The 17757-nt window shown below is 44.2% G+C and overlaps 1 protein-coding gene across 1 annotated transcript in view; it reads right to left on the bottom strand.

Annotated features, from left to right (window-relative positions):
* Positions 1-17757, bottom strand: part of SIAH3 (siah E3 ubiquitin protein ligase family member 3) — a 79696-nt gene that overhangs the window by 61386 nt on the left and 553 nt on the right. The gene's annotated exons all lie outside the window — the stretch shown is intronic.

Raw genomic sequence — 17757 nt, 5'->3', positions numbered from 1 at the left:
GGGGGGTACGTGTGCCCTTGAGGGGGCAGGAGCCTGCTGGCACTGGGGCTGCAGCAAGGCGGACAGGTGGGGTAGGTGCCTACCCTTCCAATGGGGAAGGGATTGGAGGCAAGTTCTTCAGGAGCAGTGGGGAGCTGCCTGGGCTGGGGGAGCAGGGGGCTACGGGTTGTGAGCATGGTCTGGAGGGTGGGGTACTGTGGTTGGGAGTGAGGGACAGCAACAGGGCTGGAGGGGATGTGACGTGGGAGTGAGGGACAGGGCACAGGCACATCATGGCCCACCTCCATAATCATATAACTGCCGCCCCCCCCCCACCACAGGTATCCTCTTTTTTGAAACTGGAAATATGGTAAGTCTACTTTTGTGCAGACCCATTTTCAGTGAAATGACTGCTCAGCTGTGTTGCACATGAGTCTTGGCTAAGTGACCAACTGTCTTAATGGTACAGTCATGTCCTTCTCACTTGCCTTTGCCCATATTGTTTCCTTTGCCTCCCTCTTGAATTCTCTGAAATTAGACTGGAAATTTAAAGGGGAAAGAGAACAGGTTATCTTAACTCCAAGTTAAGGCACATGGTGCACTGTTGCAAAAGATTTTTGCAAATAATATTTAGACTTTGGTTATAGTAGGCCTACCATATTTTCAGTTCTAAAAAAGAGGACACCTACTGGGGGGACACCTCATTCCCAAACCACAGCCCCCCATCCCTGCTGCTGCCCCTCACTCCTGACCCACAGTCCCTCGCTCCCCTGGGCTATGCTGGTGACCCTAAGTCCCAACCTGCAGCCCCCTGTCCTTGCCAGTGCCCTGCAGTCCCATCCCACAGCCCCCCACCAGTTCCATGCTTTTACTTCCAAGCCACAACCCCCCCGACCCCGTTGGTACCCCTCACTCCTGACCTGCAGACCCCTGCTCCCCCCAGTCCTGCTATAGGGGACCCCAGCTGCCCCTATCCCAACTGGGCTGGAGCACAGTGATTCTGATTCATGTGGGTGGCAGCAGAGTGAGTCCAGCCCCAGTGTGGGCTGGAGGTGGGGAGGAGGGGAGACCTGTGGCACCCCCTATCCTGGGTTGGGGCTCCCATGCCACACCAGATGGCCTGGCTACGGCACCCACCCCCCATCCTCTTCCCTCTCTCCCTAGGCAGTTTCTCCTGGCCACCCCACCCCTGCTAACACTGGCACCAGCATCTGTGATGGCACTGGTACCAGCCATGGAGTTCCCTGCTGCCCTCAAAGGGCCCCCCACCCCCTTCCCCTGCTGGAGGGGCAGACACTTTCCCCTGTCCTACCTGCCCTGCTGTAGCCCCAGCCCTCCAACCGCTGACCCCCAAAAACTTACTTGAATTCAGCTGCTGCGGTGCACACAGACGCACGTGATGCTCCCTGCCTCCAATCACCCTCCCCCTGCTCCCACCAGTGAAGCAAAGCAAAATCCTGGACATTTATTCAGATTTCAAAAAAATGCTTGTACAGAGATCAGAGGACTCATCTGGGAAAACCTGGATGTATGGTAACCCTAGTTGTAGTCGTAGTTTGTCTATATCATAAAGGGATGCGGGAGTTTTGGTTGGATTTGCTTTTGGACAATTCAAAAGGTTTCTTCGTATAAATTAAATTTCAGACCTGGAATTGAGCATCATCTCCTGGCTAGATTTACTATACCATTTCCTACGTTATGGCTATCTAGGAGCAGAGCTTGATACATCTTCTATCAAATTCAACAGGTACCACCGGGGAGGTGAAATCTAAAGATAGCCCCATAAGCCAAGCTTGGCAAACACAAGCGTAGAGAATATGCTTATTCTTGGCCATGGGGTTGCAACTGGCAGTGACTACAGGTTCTAACATGCTATCCTGCACCATGATCTGATTAGATGAGCAGTTGCAACAGTTGCATGGTTATTTCTATAACTTGTACTTCCCCCTGAAACATGAAAATGGTTGTAATCTGCCTAGTTTTATACAAATTAGGTATAACTTGAACTTTCCAGGCTCTCAATCTATAATAATAATAATAGGCTTATTCTGTCTGTCCAGAGCACTCTGATTGGTTGTCTCGGCAGCCAATCACACTGCTTACTGAAATAACCAAAGTGCTCTGGACAGACAGAATAAGCATGTTATTATTGTAAATCCTGAGGCATTTCAAACAGATATGAAGATTAGCTAGTCAGAGCTAGAATGAAGCACTGGTCAGGCTCCGCCAAAGGGGAAAAAAAACAAACCCAGAGAGAGAACAGCAAGAGGCCTGATCCTTTTGTTCCCCCTGGAGCCTACCTGCCTCTCCCACGGCCAGGGATCGAGCTGCCAGCAGGCCCTGAGCTGCGGGGGGCCCCAGTGCTTCCCTCTGCAGTGGCAGTGCCCCCCAGGGCTGCCTGAGCAGGGTGCCAGGGGTTGGGTGCTGCCTTCGGCGGGGCGCCACTGCCATGGAGGGAAGCACCAGGGCTCCCGCAGCTCAGGGGCTGTGCAACCCACCAGCATCTTGCTTTCTGGCTGTGGGAGATGCAAACAGAATCTAGGAGAAAAAATAAAATAAAAAAAGATCAGACCCCTTGCCGCTTTGCCACCCCCCCGCCCCCCAGCAGAGCCTGCCTGCATGAGCTACTACTGGGTCACACAGCCCCTGAGCTATGGGGAGGCCCGGTGCTTCCCTCCATAGTGCTGGGGCTGCCCAAGTGGGGTACTAGCTGCACAGATGCAGCCCCAGCTCACAGACAGCACCTGCCAGATCCAAGCCACCGGGAAGCTCTGGTTTGGCGGCCTTCCAGTGCCCCGTGCACCATGCCTTTCCGCCACCTGGGACCACCTGGGAACAGGCTGGCTGCCCCAGGAAGGTGGCAAGAGGGCAGCTGGATGTGCTGGCAGCTGGAGGAGGTGGCGCAGTGCACGGGGCACTGGAAGTCTGCCAGACCCGAGCTTTCTTGAGCGCACCCAGGCTTCCAGCTCCCCGTGTACCGTCCTCGTTGCCTTCTCCAGATAGGGCCCTTGTACACATGAGGAATATCACTGTAATTTGTTTCATAGCAAACTAAAATACATGGGATGTGGTTTACTTTGCTACGTAAAAAGATCATTTAAATGGAAATATGTTGCTGAACGAGTACACTGTTACAAAATTTGATTGTAACATGCCACTGAATGTGTACACTGTTATGCAATTAAATCGTTAAAAAGGGCAATTAAACCACTAAAAGGGGCAATTTCCTCATGTATACAAGGGCCCTCTTATTCTATGACTATGAACAAGTCACAAGGTCAGACTTTAGACAGAACATGTATTCCTAAGCCTTTGTTTACATATGGACAGCTTTATGTAGCCTTTTTGAGCCTGAGAAGTTTTGATTCTGTTAAAGTATTCAGTCAAAGGATAACTAAATATCCTGTATTTAAAGAAACACTTTTGCAATAAAAATTTAATCGCAAATGTTTTGCGAATTTCAGCTAGTGTTTCTAATACAACCCTCAACTGGGTTAAATCTGTGGGTTTCTAATATAAAGATAATGGACAAAGGCTTCAACCCTGCAAAAAATCTCTGAACTTAACTTCATCTGAACCCCGTGAGACATCTCAGCAAGTTTATGATGCAATTTGTGAGCTTAGTTCAGCACCTATGCATTAGTGGGTTGTGGGTCTTCAAAGCTAAAGCCCATGGTATTGGTATCATATATAATATCATCCTGCTACTTCCATTTTAAACTCTCATTTCAACAAAACTTGAAGGTGACCTTAACCTTGCTCCTGCCCTAGCAGGAATATGTAATATCCATTGTGGGGTTTATTTACTTGGTTTTCACACTTATTACTCTGCTTATTTTCTACATGGCCGTTTTCTATGCTGGAAAAACATTTTCATTTTCTGATGAGGTGGTGATGCACTCTGCTCAAGTACAGCCACCTCACGGTTTATCTGTAGTGTTTATTTGTTCTCTAGACAGCAAGGGGTTATCCATTTGATGTCATGCTTTTTGGTCTTGTTTGTGCTCTGCTGTGTCTGTGACTAGCTTTTCATTTCAATTGACAGCCTGGTGCCAGGGTGAGGATGAGCTTATCCATTGCAGACCGGGCCTGGCACTTAGGGGACCTGGATTCTAGTTCCAGTCTGCCAGTAATTTGAATGAATCACCTAGCTCCTCTGTAGGTTTACCCACATTTACAAGCAGGATAGCAGCAAATCAGGCTGTACAATTAATGCATTTTTCACAACAGGCGGCCTGGGTGGGGGGTTAGGGTCCCTAGCAAGATGAAAATGAAAAATTGTGTCCTGGGCAAATCCTAAATATTTTGTTTGACTTGAAACAAAAGTGCATTTGGGGGTTACTTAACCCCTTCTCCACTGTTTTCATATTTTAATAGTGAAATTTGAAACCAAAATATTTCAAAGCAAAAAAATCAGAGTGTTTCAACTTCTCCAAAAATGTCAATTGATAGCTGAATCTGGTCACCAAATGTGACTTGAATTTGTGAAAGACTCTGATTCCCTGAAAATCAAGTCATCAAGAATAAACACGTTGCTGTTCAATGTGTTTATTAACAATTTGGATGCTGGCATATAAAGCTTCTTTTGCAAGCTGGCAGATGACACAGAACTGGGAAGGATTGCAAATAGATTAGTAGGTGCACAATTCAGAAGGATCTCAACAGTTTGGAAAGTTAGGCTAGAGTTAGGAGGAAGAAGTTCAATGTGGACAAATGCAAGGTGCTATACCTCAGGAGTAATAATTGAAAATACAAATATAAAATAGGGGACACCTGACTGGATGGCAGCACTATAGAAAGTGACTTGGGAGTCTTGGGAGATCACAGACTGAGTACGAGTTTGCAGTGTGATGAAGCCACAGAAAATGCTGATGCAGTTTTGGGATGCATCAATAGATGCATTAGATACGAGAGACAGGAGGCGATAGTGCTTCTCTATTTGGTACTGGTTACGCCTCATCTGAAGGATGTGGAGAAGTTGGAGAGAGTCCAGAGGTGGGCAACAATGATGATAAAGGGCTTGGAAAGCAAGTCATATTAGGAGAGGCTAAAGGAACTAGGCATGTTCAGCTTGAGAAAAAGGTGCTTAAGAGGGGGCATGATAGCAATCTTCAAATACTTGAAAGGCCACCATAAAGAAGAGGGAAAACACCTGTTCTCTTTTGCTACAGAGAGGAGGATGTGGACAATGGCAGGAAGATGCAGCAAAGTAAGTTTAGATTGGATATCCAGAAGAACTTCTTCACTGTTAGAACACTGAGGCAGTGGAATAGATTATCTCGGGAAGTTGTGGACTTTTCGTTACTGGAGGTGTTCAAGAAGTGTTTGGACAGCCACTGGTCGGGGATAATCTAGGTGCAGCTATGCCCATGCTCTACAATAGGTTGCCCATGCTCCTGGTCTTTGGTGGTTGTCCCCATTCCTCCTTTCTCTGTTATAGGTGTCAGGGTGTTTTTAAATATTCCTCAGAGACGTTCAGTGTTGGCTAGAGCCAGGACTGGGGACTTTGACTGGAGTGTGCCAGTGCTCCTACAGCGACCAAAGCCAGAGGTTTCTTGGCAAAAGGGTCTTGCCCCTCCATATAGGGTCATACTGATTGGCATATTTGGAGTCAGGAAGGAATTTTACCCCATGGTTAGATTGGTATGGACTATGGGGATTTTTGCCTTCCTCTGTAGGTGGGGGGTGTGGCCCTCTACCCAGATCTCTTGAGCATATATTGACATTTATATAATAGAAACAGAACACTGGCTGACATGGTTGCTCTGCTTCACCTGTGGCAAGTTAGGGTGTTAGGTCTGTGTTGTGACATGGTTGATGGTAGTCTTGTGTAGAATTTAGATTATGGCTTGTATAGGATGGTTTGGATAGGGATGACCCTGCTTTGGCAGAGAACTGAACTAGATGATCTCTGTAGTCCCCTTCTAGCCCAACTTCCCTATGAAACAGATAACCAACTCTCCCAGCTCTATGCAACCCTTTTCTCTTTACCCTTTCCTATTTCCCTGGGGTGATGTGGGGATAAATCCATTAACATTTGGTGAGATGCAGAAATGTGTCTAAATAAACAAACTGCTTCAAGTTGTATACCAGGCAAGTATCAGGCAGCTCATCTAAAGCAGCAGGATATTCTTTTCCCCTTCAAATGGAAATCTTGGGTAGAATATGTTTCAAGCACTAAGCCAAAATTTTGAGTGAGGCTTTTAGCTGCCGATGCCCTATTGTTATGATTTGGAAGCTTTCCTGTACCTCTGAAACTTTATCTTTTGTTCATATTCCTTCCACAGGGCCTGAATCTGTCTGGTAAATAATTCCTATAAAGTGTATTTAGATTTAGCCATGGGTTTCTATTCACATCAATGGGTGACAACAGCTAAATTTCTCTGCTTTTGAAGCTCCTGTCTTTTATCTGGTGATTGTTTTTATTGTTGGACTCAGTCTATCAATAGCTGAATTGATTGCACTGGACAATCTGTTGATTAAATGATTGCGATTCCTTTTGAATTATCTTAATTGCAAATAAGGATCCCAAAGCTGCATTGACGTTAATGACATTTTATTTCAATGGGAACAAGAACAGACTAAAATCAAGTTAGTAAAAGGCAGTCAAGAAAAATCTTTTGCTTCAGAATTTTCTAATAGTAGGCAACTGGTAGAATGAGTAACAATGGGAAGGAAGTAGAAGTACCAAGCAAAGAAAGTACTGACAGGCTGTGAACAGAAATAAAAATGGAACAATCTGATAAGGTGTTTAATGCTTTGCTATTCAAGTGCTTAGTTTCCAGATCAAACACCTATCACAGCAAAAGAAGATATGCTAGGAAATCACTCACATTTATAGCTAGGCCCAAAGAAAAAACTTCAGATTCCACCACTCTCAAATGCTGGCAAAGTTTGGGTGTAAATTCACATCCATTTAACAGCTCGCTTCTCCAGGTGAGGAGCATTAAGACAACTAACTATCCCTCAAAAAACCCCCAAACTACAGCATCACCTAGACCCCTTTGATCTCCTAAAGCAGGGGTTGGCAATGTTTTCAGGCTGTGGGCTGGATTGACCCAGTTTGAGTCAGAGGAAGGCTGGCACGCAGCGAACAGGCACTAGAACCCGGCCACTACCACCACTACTTTTTCCTGAAGCGTGGGGAGAGCAAATGCAGCCAGCACTTTCCCCTGCAGCAGCAAAGGGACTTTGGCTGCAGTCACTTTCCCCTGCAGCAATGGGGATGAGCGCCAGCTGTGGACACTAAGCCAAGGCACTTCCCCTGTGAAGCTGCTAGAAGAAGCAGCGGTAGCTAGGTCCTAGTGCTGGACCACAGCATGCCTGACCTGAACTGGGTTAATTCAGCTGCTGAATTCCCACATCTACAGACCGAATCAAATGGCTCCACAGACTGTGGCCCACAGGTTGCTGACCCTGTCCTAAGGAAAGCCTCACCCCATCAGACTGAAACTGCATTTCTTTGACATGTGTATTCTCCTTCTTTCCCCCTCCAATGGGACTCACCTCACAGGCATTTAGAGGACAAAAATCTCTTGGTGGTTCTTAAATGCAGGGCCTTTAATTTTTTTTTCTCTCTCTCTCTTTTTCTCTGAGTAAATACAAAATAGTACTCACAAGGGGGTGCCAGATTCAGAGCTGTGAATCAAGCCACTGCAATGGTTATAGACCCCTATCCTATGATAGCCATATTAAGCTCTGTCACCCTGCTGCAAGTCAGATGAGCAGTGCCTGAAAATAAAGACCAGCCTCTTGTCATCACTCCTTTGTTGCAGGCATTAATTAGCTGCTCTGTTTATTCACAGATCAGGTACAAAATGAGGAGTGTAACAGTTTCTTTTGTCCCATGAAAAATTTCAAGAGATAAAGAAATGTTCTTGTTCTCTATCAGGATGAGGCCAGGTGTTCATGACAGACCTACCAGGTGCGTAGGACACTCACCTGGAATTTGACACCCAGGTTCAAGTCTTTCAATATCAGGGAGAACAGATTCATAGATTGTAAGGGGCTGGAAGGGACCTCGCAAGATCATCGGGTCCAGCCCCCCCCCGCTCTAGGCAGGAAGACAACAGGGGTCAGGTGACCCCAGCGAGGTGACCATCCAGTCTCCTCTTGAAGATCTCCAGGGTGGGTGTTTGCACCACCTTTGGGAGGAGTTTATTCCACAGTCTGGACACCCTGACTGTGAAGAAGTGTTTCCTAGAGTTGGGCCTGAAGTGGTCTTCCAGGAGTTTGTGGCCATTACTTCTGGTTTTCCCCAAGGGTGCCTGGTGAACAGTTGTTCACTGAGCCCTTGATGTACACCCCTGATGTAGTGGTAAGTTGCTACCAAGTCTCCTCTCAGCCTTCTCTTTTTTTAGGCTGAAGCGGCCCCAAGTCCCTCAGCCTATCCTTGTATGGCTTGCCTTGCAAGTCTCTGATCATACAGGTGGCTCTTCTCTGGACTCTCTCAAGTTTTTCCATATCCTTGTTAAAGTGCGGTGCCCAGAACTGGACACAGCACTCCAGCTGTGGTCTCACCAGTGCTGAGTACAGTGGAAGAATCACTTCTTCGGTTTTATATGAGATGCATTGGTTGATGCATGCCAGATTATTGTTTGCCCTGCTGGCTACAGCATCACACTGATGACTCATGTTCATGCAATGGTTGATTATTACCCCTAGGTCCCTTTCAGTCATGGCACTAGTCAAATTGGCACCACCTAGCCTGGAGGTATGTTGGTGATTGTTTGCCCCCAGATGGAGCACTATCTATGGAGTCATAGATGTTCAGGCTGGAAGGGACCTCAGAAGATCATCAGGTCCAACCACCTGCACAAGGGGCAGAAAGTCAGCTGAAGTCCAAGGATCCCAGCAAGATAAACATCCAAATGTTTCTTGAAAGTGTCCAGAGTAGGTGCTTGCACTACCTGTGGAGGGAGCCTATTTCAGGCTTTGGGGGCTTGGACAGTAAAGAAGTTTTTCCTTATGTCCAGCCTGAAATGATCTTGCAGGAGTTTGTGACCATTGCACCTTCTCATCTCCTGGGGTGCTCTGGTGAACAGGTGTTCCCCCAGATCCTGGTGAGCACCCCTGATGTACTTATAGGCTGCCACCAGGTCTCCCCCGAGCCTGTGCCTCTCCAGGCTAAAGAGTCCCATAGCTCTCAGCCTCTCTTCATAAGGCCTATTCTCTTGCCCTCTTATCATGTGTGTGGCTCTCCTCTGGACTCTCTCAAGCTTCTCCATGTCCTTCCTGAATTGTGGAGCCCCGAATTGGATGCAGTACTCCAGCTGCGGCCTCACCAAGGCTGAGTACAGTGGGAAGATGACATCCTGGGTCTTGCTCGAGATACGTCAGTAGATGCAAGCCAGAGTTTTGTTCGCTTTGCCAGCTGTTGGTGGCTCATGTTCATCTTGTGGTCAATCGTGACCCCAAGTGTCTTTCGGCCGTGGTGCTAGCGAGTGTAACATTGCCGAGCCTATACAGGAATAAAAACCCACACCACACGAGGTGGAGCACCTTGCATTTCTCCGTATTGAATGCCATCAGGTTTTCATCCACCCACCTTCCAAGCCTATCAAGGTCAGCCTGGATCACCAGTGTTGAACTTCATCTGGTTCTGATTCGCCCAATTCTCCAGCCTGTCCGGGTCTGCCTGAATCTGCAGCCTATCTTCAGGCATGACCAAGCTCCCCCATAACTTGAACTTTGAAGCTGGGTCTAGCTGTATTCCATCTGAGTGCCCCAGATGTGTAGCTAGCAAATTGAGTGCCTGGAGCGCAGAAGCTCCTGAGGGCTGGGAGGAATACCATTCCACTTGCCTCACTATCCCCCACATCCCCCGCCCCGCAAGATACAGTCCATGGTGTAGTGCTGTGCTTTGCAGCTCCTGTGCAGGGCAGGGGCAGACTAGGGCTTCCCCCATTACTACAAAGACTCCCAATGCAGGGGATTCTGGCACCCCCTTCTAGTTGGTGTGTGGAGTAAATGCTCACCCTCCTGGAGTGCCCTAAATTCTGTGCTTCTCTGCAAAGGGCTTCTCACTGTGTTTTTAACTAGAAATTCCAGCCTGGGCCTGGGAAACTTTTCCTGGTAACAAATTCATTATCCTCCCCCAACCCCTCTCCAAATGTTGTATATTGTCTCAAAATCTGCATTTTCCAATGAAAAAAATTCATAAATGATATAACTTAATTTATCTCTACTATAATCTTTCTCCACCTTGCACAGGAAGTGTAGCTTGACCCTGACCTGAGGGCAAAGTAGTTTTCCCTCCCTGCACATTGATGTTATTGCTAAATCTCACAATTTCATTGTATGTTTCATGATTTTGGGGGGGTTCTTTAAGTCCCCAATCATATAACCTGAGAAACTCAGCATTCATTTAAAGAGCGGGGGTGTGGAAGAATCCTCTAGTTTCCATGGTAAGAAAAGGCTCAAAAACATAAATCCGCCAAAAGACTTCAACACTAGAACAGATTCTTTAATGTTTAACAAATAATTTTTAGGTCTTATGATTCTTTAGTAAAACTTCTGTTTTGGGGAGACTTGACTCATGATTTTTGAGCATCTGGGATTGGTATTCAGCATTTGGTTTCTCTGATGAAGCAACCAACATGTGTTGCTGGTGAATGCTAATGCCCCTTTCATAATCAAACATCATAGGTGAGTGGGAAAGCAACTAAATATTGAAATGCCCTGCTGTCACACCCAGGGCTGTCTCAGGAGAGGTGGCATCCGGCACCAGAAGAATTTAGTATTCCACAGGGAGAGAGAACCTGAAGAATATGAACAACAGAAACTTCTGAGAGAGGGATGAGAAAATATTTTTCTCCTTATTTTCTCTAAGGAAATGTCACAATTGTTATTCTAAGAGATTATGTTTAAACTCTGAGCTGTCCTAATTTTCAACTATAATGTCTGTTATACATGTAAAAGGAAGCCCCTGTTGCCCCAGTACCTTCTGCTAAATTTCCATGGTATGTGTTTATGCCTGTAAACTCAAGGTTAATGGGTTACAATAGAAAAGAACTCCAGGGATTATGCGGAGACATTAATAGACCATCTCCCCCAGGGAGAGTTGCTGAAGCATATTCTCACATTCCTTTGATGCAGGAAAAGGGTTGTGTGTGAATCATTATGGTTGCATTTATACAGAGATGTAGGCAAATGCTGAGGCTTCTTGACCGTTTGTCATTACATTGATTTCCAGGTTTAACTTTTGAAATCTGTTTAACTGAAGCAGTAGTTAAGGGATGCAGCAAATCAGCTATGGCTGCTGCCTCTCTAGGGACACTCTCTTCTTAGGAAGGATTTTAAGACTTTTTCAAATTACAGTGTATCAAATGCTAATTTAGGAATAAGTGAAAACTGATAAGGACTCATTTGCACTATCAAACTAACCATGCTTGTAATGTAGTAATATATTATGTTCTAACATAATGGAGTAAATATATTGTGTTCTAAATGCCCTCTAGTGGTGATGATTATTATCACCACTAGATAATAGTGGTGCTATTTCCAACAGGAAATTGCTTGTTCAGCTGCACTACTCAGAATCCTAAACAGGAAGTTGAGGTGTCTGGGTCAACGGAGTAGGAAATTAAGTCACAGTGGATGAATAACAGAATGCTTCAGTGTCTCTTCATGTCTTTGCAATGAATAAGTCCCACGTGGCTATAATTTACCACAACACTTAATCCTGATTTAAAGTTATTAAAGTCCGTTGGCAATAAAATAGATTACAACATAGTGTGGCTGGCCTTTATGCATGGAGACAAACTATTCCAACAGGGGTAAAAATCCCTTTTCTAACCCAGTTAAAGCAGATTAAGAAAGAAAGAAAGAAAGAAAGAAAGAAAGAAATCTAGTTAAAATATAAACTGACTGAGTAAACTAGGTTATGACCCAGTTTACTGTAAGACTAAGCTGTTTACACCACACAATAGCTACAGCTCTTTTGATAATGTCATGATAGCCTGTGAATCCTACAAAAATGAGGATGGGTGGTTTTATTTAAAATAAATCTTTAAACAGAGACAAGAAAGCATTTGAAATAGACTAGGGAAGATTATTTTACTCATAAAGAGTTAGGTTTAAAGGTATAGGGCTAAATCCTATTCTATCTTTATTTGACTATGTAGCACTTAGGTAATGGAAACCAATACTTTTTCTGAACCTTACAGTTAATATTGCCATGGCAGTGAATATGGCCACTCTGTGCCCAAGATGAAGACCAGCAAGCATCAATGATAAAGCAGTTGTGTGGCTCTGCCACATTACTTATGTGTAGAGGGGAAAGAAGAGACTCCCACCTGGACTTGCTTCTTTTCTCCTGGCCCAACATGGCTTCCCCTCCTCGCTACTTGGTGGCCCAGCTTCAAGAAGCAGGCTAGAGAATACTGTTGGCAATGCCTAGCCTATGGCCTGGTGATTAGAGTACTTTGCCAGAAAGTGAGCAATGCAAGTTCAAATCCTGATCAGGTGAACGAGAAGGACCAAGAGCCTGCATCTCCTGCTCCCTGGATGCATGCCATAACCAGTACATTATTGCATTAAAAGGGGAAAGCCTGAGTTGCTGCCACTATGCTACTTCTGATGGGTAAACACATACTGGGATAATCTGTTGCCACAGGTTGGTCTAGAACCTGAACTGTGCATAAGTGCCAGAAAACACCTTCACAAGGCTACATAATTGCCTCTCAGAAGCATAAAGATGAAATAGGAGTGAGCCCATGACTATAAGTTCTCTAGGGAGTGTTTTTTTTAACGTGTGTATATGGTTCCAAGCAAAAGGAGTACCTAATTCTTGATTGGGACCTACATGTAGAACCATGATAAAAATATAAATAATATTAACAGGAAATAACCTGATATGCAGATAAACTGCTGCAGCAAGAGGAAAGATGTCATATTTTTGTGAAAAGGGGAAATGCAATTCTAGAATGTACCCAGCAAAGTGTTGCCAGTAAAGCTAGGGAAGTGCCCTTGCCATTGTACAAGTCCCTGGTAAGACCTCATCTGCTATATTGTGTTTAACACTGGTCAATCATATTCAAGAAAAACAAATTCAGATTGGAACAGGTACAAAGAAGGGCCAGCAGGATGATTAGGGGAATGGTGAAACTGCCTTATGAGAGGAGACAAGAGCTTGGCTTGTTTAGTCTAGGAAAACAAAGGCTGAGAAGGGATGTCATTTCTGTCTATAAATACATTCAAACACCAGGGAGGGGGAAAAGAGCTATTTGAAAGCTAAAGGACAATGCTGGCACAAAAACAAATGGGTATAAATTGGCCATGAATAAATTTAAGCTTGAAATTAGAAGGAAGTTCCAAACCATCAGAGCAGCACAGTTGTGTAACAGCCTCCCAATCAGCATAGTGAGGGCCAAAAAAATCTAACTAATTTTAAGATGGACCTTGAACGATTTAAGAAAGGGTTATGATTAAAATGTCCTTCCTTCCTATGTTCTGCTTGTGAACTGAAGACATGAAGGGCCTGATACTTTCACCACCTCTTTTCTAGTCTGATTAGCAGTATTTCAGTGGGGAAGAGGGTATCAGGGGCTGGGAAATCTGCACAGTGAAGTTAACGTTCGGAGAAGAAAGGAGGAGACATGCATTGACCTTACTTTATACACAAACCAACACATATTCCTTTTTTGTTCCACAGGGAGAAGAAAGAAAAAGAAAGGAGTACTTAAAACTTGCACAGTAGGCTAAGGTCCTTTATCCAGAGCAATGAGTATGGGTACTTTGAGCAATCCCTTTTAATTATGATGGACTTCAAGAGTGCAATTGTTTAGCTAGAGTGTCTAGCTATATAATAATGCTCTTGCCTTTTATTTCAAAGGGGAGCTTTGGAGTGCCTGTCTGCTTGAACGAATCCCAGGTTACGAAGTAATGGATATAATATGATTGAGAATGAAGGTGACCTATAGAAGCATGGTAAATACATGATTTTCTCTGCTCAGCAAGTGCATTTTGATTACAGTCCAGCATATGCCTCTGGTCTCAAGATGCTGTTAGCATTCTTGGGAAAGCTTGTGAAAGGACAAAGTGCAAAGAGCTATAGGAAAGAGAAACAGGTTCCAAAAACCCTATTTATACCCACACCAAATGCAGAAAATTGAGGGTGATGGTTGTAATCTTGTCTGTCCTTGTTCTGAGTTGCCTGTGTTAGTCTGTCATAAGAAGGAAAAATGACTGTGGATCAATACAGCTATCTGCATTGACATTGTCACATTTTTTTAAATACACTAAATGGATTCTGAGCCTTCCTAGTTAACAGTCTTTTCTGCCTGAGGAAAGGTATGTGTTTCTAAATGTGTATTTTGCTGCCAAATATAGACTTACACTGAAGGGGTTAGTAAGGAAGCACTTTCACTACAGTCAATGGCCCACATTCTGGTCTCAGTTACAATACACAGGAATGAATCTGAAGTAACTCAGTCAAGTTCACTAGACAAGTCTCTAAAATTTACCACAGCACATCAGCAATGAGTACAACAGCACTTCCCTGCACTGCGCTGGTCAATAAACATCTTGGTAAATACAGACCCACTGAATCGTGCAACATGTACACATTGCACAGCTACAGATTCTCAGCTGGGACTTGATTCTACATTCATTGATTTTTATGGCGATGATCAAGGCCCTGATGTAAAAATTGTTCTCAGTGGAGTTATGCAGATATGCACTGGCTGAAGGTTTTGGCCACTAGGAAGTGTCAAAGTACATGATCATACACTAAAAAAATATGTTAAAGCCCTGTTATTTATTATTTGTGTTAAAGTAGCCACCAGACCAGGGAACCTTTATGCAAAGAGCTATACAGGTATGTAATAAGACAATCCCAATATAAGAGCTCAGTTTTAACATAAGAAGAATTGTTTGCAATTTTGGCAGGAAAAAATTATTCTTCTTATGGCCCTTGTTCCCACATTGGCATACAGTGGTGATGCATAGAGGGTGCATGTGCACCCCTTGACAGGCCATGTTCCCCGCTTAGGCGACGGGCAGAGGGGGCAGGCAGGAGCACTGAAGCCCCCCTGCAAGTGCCAGTCGGGGAGTGGGGGCAGCAGATGAAGCACCGCGGCCGCTTCCTGGTCAGCGTGATTGGCCGCGGTCAGTGAAATTGGCTGCGGGAGGATCTCCCTCACCCGGTTGGCGAGATTGGTCGTGGGGGGACTCCTCCTCCCCCCCGGCCACTGACTGGTTGTTGGGGGGGGGTACATGCCTCCCCCTGACTAAGGTGGCACCAGTCGCCCATGTTGGCATGTATTCATTGTTACAGAGTGCAGCCTTAATACAGTTTTCACTCTATTTTTATAGTTTTAAAAGATCTTCTAGAACAGTGGGAGTGTCACAGATTAGCCCCAGAATGGCACCCTCCATGAGTGTCATTCTGATCCTCTTCCCTGCCCAATCTGCTGCTCTGCTTTATGCTCCCTGTCCTATCTGCTGCTCCCTGCCCTATCCCCAGTCTGCCACCTGCCACACCTGTGCCACACAGGTTGTAGCTTTGCCATCCCTGTTTTAGGGTTAGCAGGAAACACAAGTTACAGTTGATTGACCCAGGCATGGATAGCAAACCATGAAACATGAGAGTTCCCATAATACTGTAAGTCACCTAAGGACAACACATTCAGTTTCTTTTAGTTTGTACATTAATATATCAGGACATGTTATTTCTAAAATTCATAACTGTATAACTCAGTTTATTACATATTTGTATAGCGCCTAATGTAATGAGACTCAGCCAGGTATTAATGTAATGAAGCTCAGCCACTCTGTAATTGTACAAAAATAATAAGGAAGAAGATTAAAAATAGAAACCTCTGATGTGTTAATTTTACAGTATTCTTTTTAATTTTACCAAGCAAAAATTAGATCCTTTACAAAGAAGAACCTTTGATGGCCATTTTACTTACTAGTCATTTTTTTTTTCAAACTGAAATAATTTCTTGACCCATTTCCCTCTGCAGTGTATATAATGAAATACACCTGTTGGGCTGGATCCTTTAAGCCTGATATATAGGCAACATTCACAGAAGTAATTGTGAGTTTTCATTAGTGGTTCAGTCCAGCATTTCTACCCCATGCAAAACCCCTGTTTATGTCAACAAGTGCTTTGCATAGTGGGCTTGATCCAAAGTGAAGTAAACATGACTCTCATTGTCTCCAGTGGGTATTGGATCAAACCCAAGGAGAACCTTGTCCTAATACAACTCCAGTATGGTGAAATGCCATTCATTTATAGGGATGAAGAGTAGAAATTTCAACCTATCCTAGTGCATTGGAAAGTACAAAGAGAGAACCACCACACAGATAGAAATTACTTTGATTAGAAAGGAGGCTATTTCTGTGAGGTACTGAACAGCTTCAACTACATTTGCCTTTAGTGGGCACTCAGAACCTCGATCCTTTGCACCTTGATGGACTGGTCTGTCTAGAAGGCCCTTCTTCCCCTTTTGTACCTAAAACTGAAAAAGCATAGGATACTCATTTCTTCTTTTTAAAAAAAGGAGAATTGCATTTCAAAGTGGCAAGACACCAACAGATCATGATGGTTTGTCTGCAGTCTTAATTTTTCAAAAATATCCTTTATTCACTTAAAAATGTGAAGAACTTTTTTCACTTGTTTCTTGACTACAGAAAAAAATAATGGAACAATTCTTCTGTTGCAAAGACCACAACAGGGCAGAATTATTTTAACACTGTGGATTCCTACTTGAAATTGCTGGGTTTATATTATGAATTATGTTTGCACAGCTAAGTGTCACAGCACCCTGATTGAGAGTTACTGGTCTAGAGGGAGATTGGACTGCATACCCCTGGAGCTTCAGCAAGATGCCTTAAAATCTCTAGCACTATCTCCCTAACCTTAGCAACACAACTGAATTTTTTCATAACTTCACACTGGTATGGGGAACGCTCCATACATGATTAAGTAAGAAGTGAAGTGAAGTAATAGTAAAAAAGTCCCTTTGCAGTCTTTGAATGCCAGCCCTGCCTATCTCATCTTAACTGCAGAGGACTCCCTCTGTGTTGTCCGTGTGCTCAGAAGCATGTCCTCCAGGAATGGCTGTACTTCTAAAAGTGACCTCTCCCTGTCAGTGTGAGCGTTTGTAGTGTTGTCTGACACTACAAATACCATTCCTAGAAGCCTGCATTATGTGAGGGCAACTTTCTGGAAAAACAAAAAATGATCATGGTAGCATTAACCAAGGTTCAAGGAGATTTCTCTCATATCAAACTATTCCCCCAAAGCCCAGAGCTGGAAAGAGATTCCCTTCTGAATTTGTGATAAAGACCTTAACCCAACCAAAAAAAGGGGCTCTCCTGGAAGAGTTCATGCCTGAGTTTGCACAAGCCTAGCACGTAGTATATCAGGACCCTTGGGAGTTGAAGTTAGTTCTATGAGGACCTTCCTCAAATCAAGATGCACATTGTCAAAGCTGCTAATTTACTTCTATGATAAATTAAATTTAAAACTTTCAGTAGTTTGTTTTCTTGTTAATAGTTTGGCTCTTTTCTGCATGGGATTTTAACCATCCGGTTTTAGCACAGACACTGCTGTTGCCAGTTTGCCAATGAAAATCTAGAAAGTTATAAATAAGAGATTATAGCAAGAGGATTTTAATGGTTGCTATAAATGGTTTTGCTATAAGGCAAATTCATTCTCCTCTGCCTAAAATATGTTCACCTTGCAAATGGCTAAGGACACTTGACATGCCAGAAAAAGGTGTTCAAATTCCCCTTGGAAAACATGTACAAGCACTTTTCAGCAATAAA

The sequence above is a fragment of the Alligator sinensis genome, unplaced genomic scaffold (genome assembly GCF_000455745.1).
Source record: "Alligator sinensis unplaced genomic scaffold, ASM45574v1 scaffold1219_1, whole genome shotgun sequence".
Classification (NCBI taxonomy): Eukaryota; Metazoa; Chordata; order Crocodylia; family Alligatoridae; genus Alligator; species Alligator sinensis.
The sequence above is the reverse complement of the archived record's forward strand: the minus strand, read 5'-3'. Positions and strand labels throughout refer to the sequence as shown.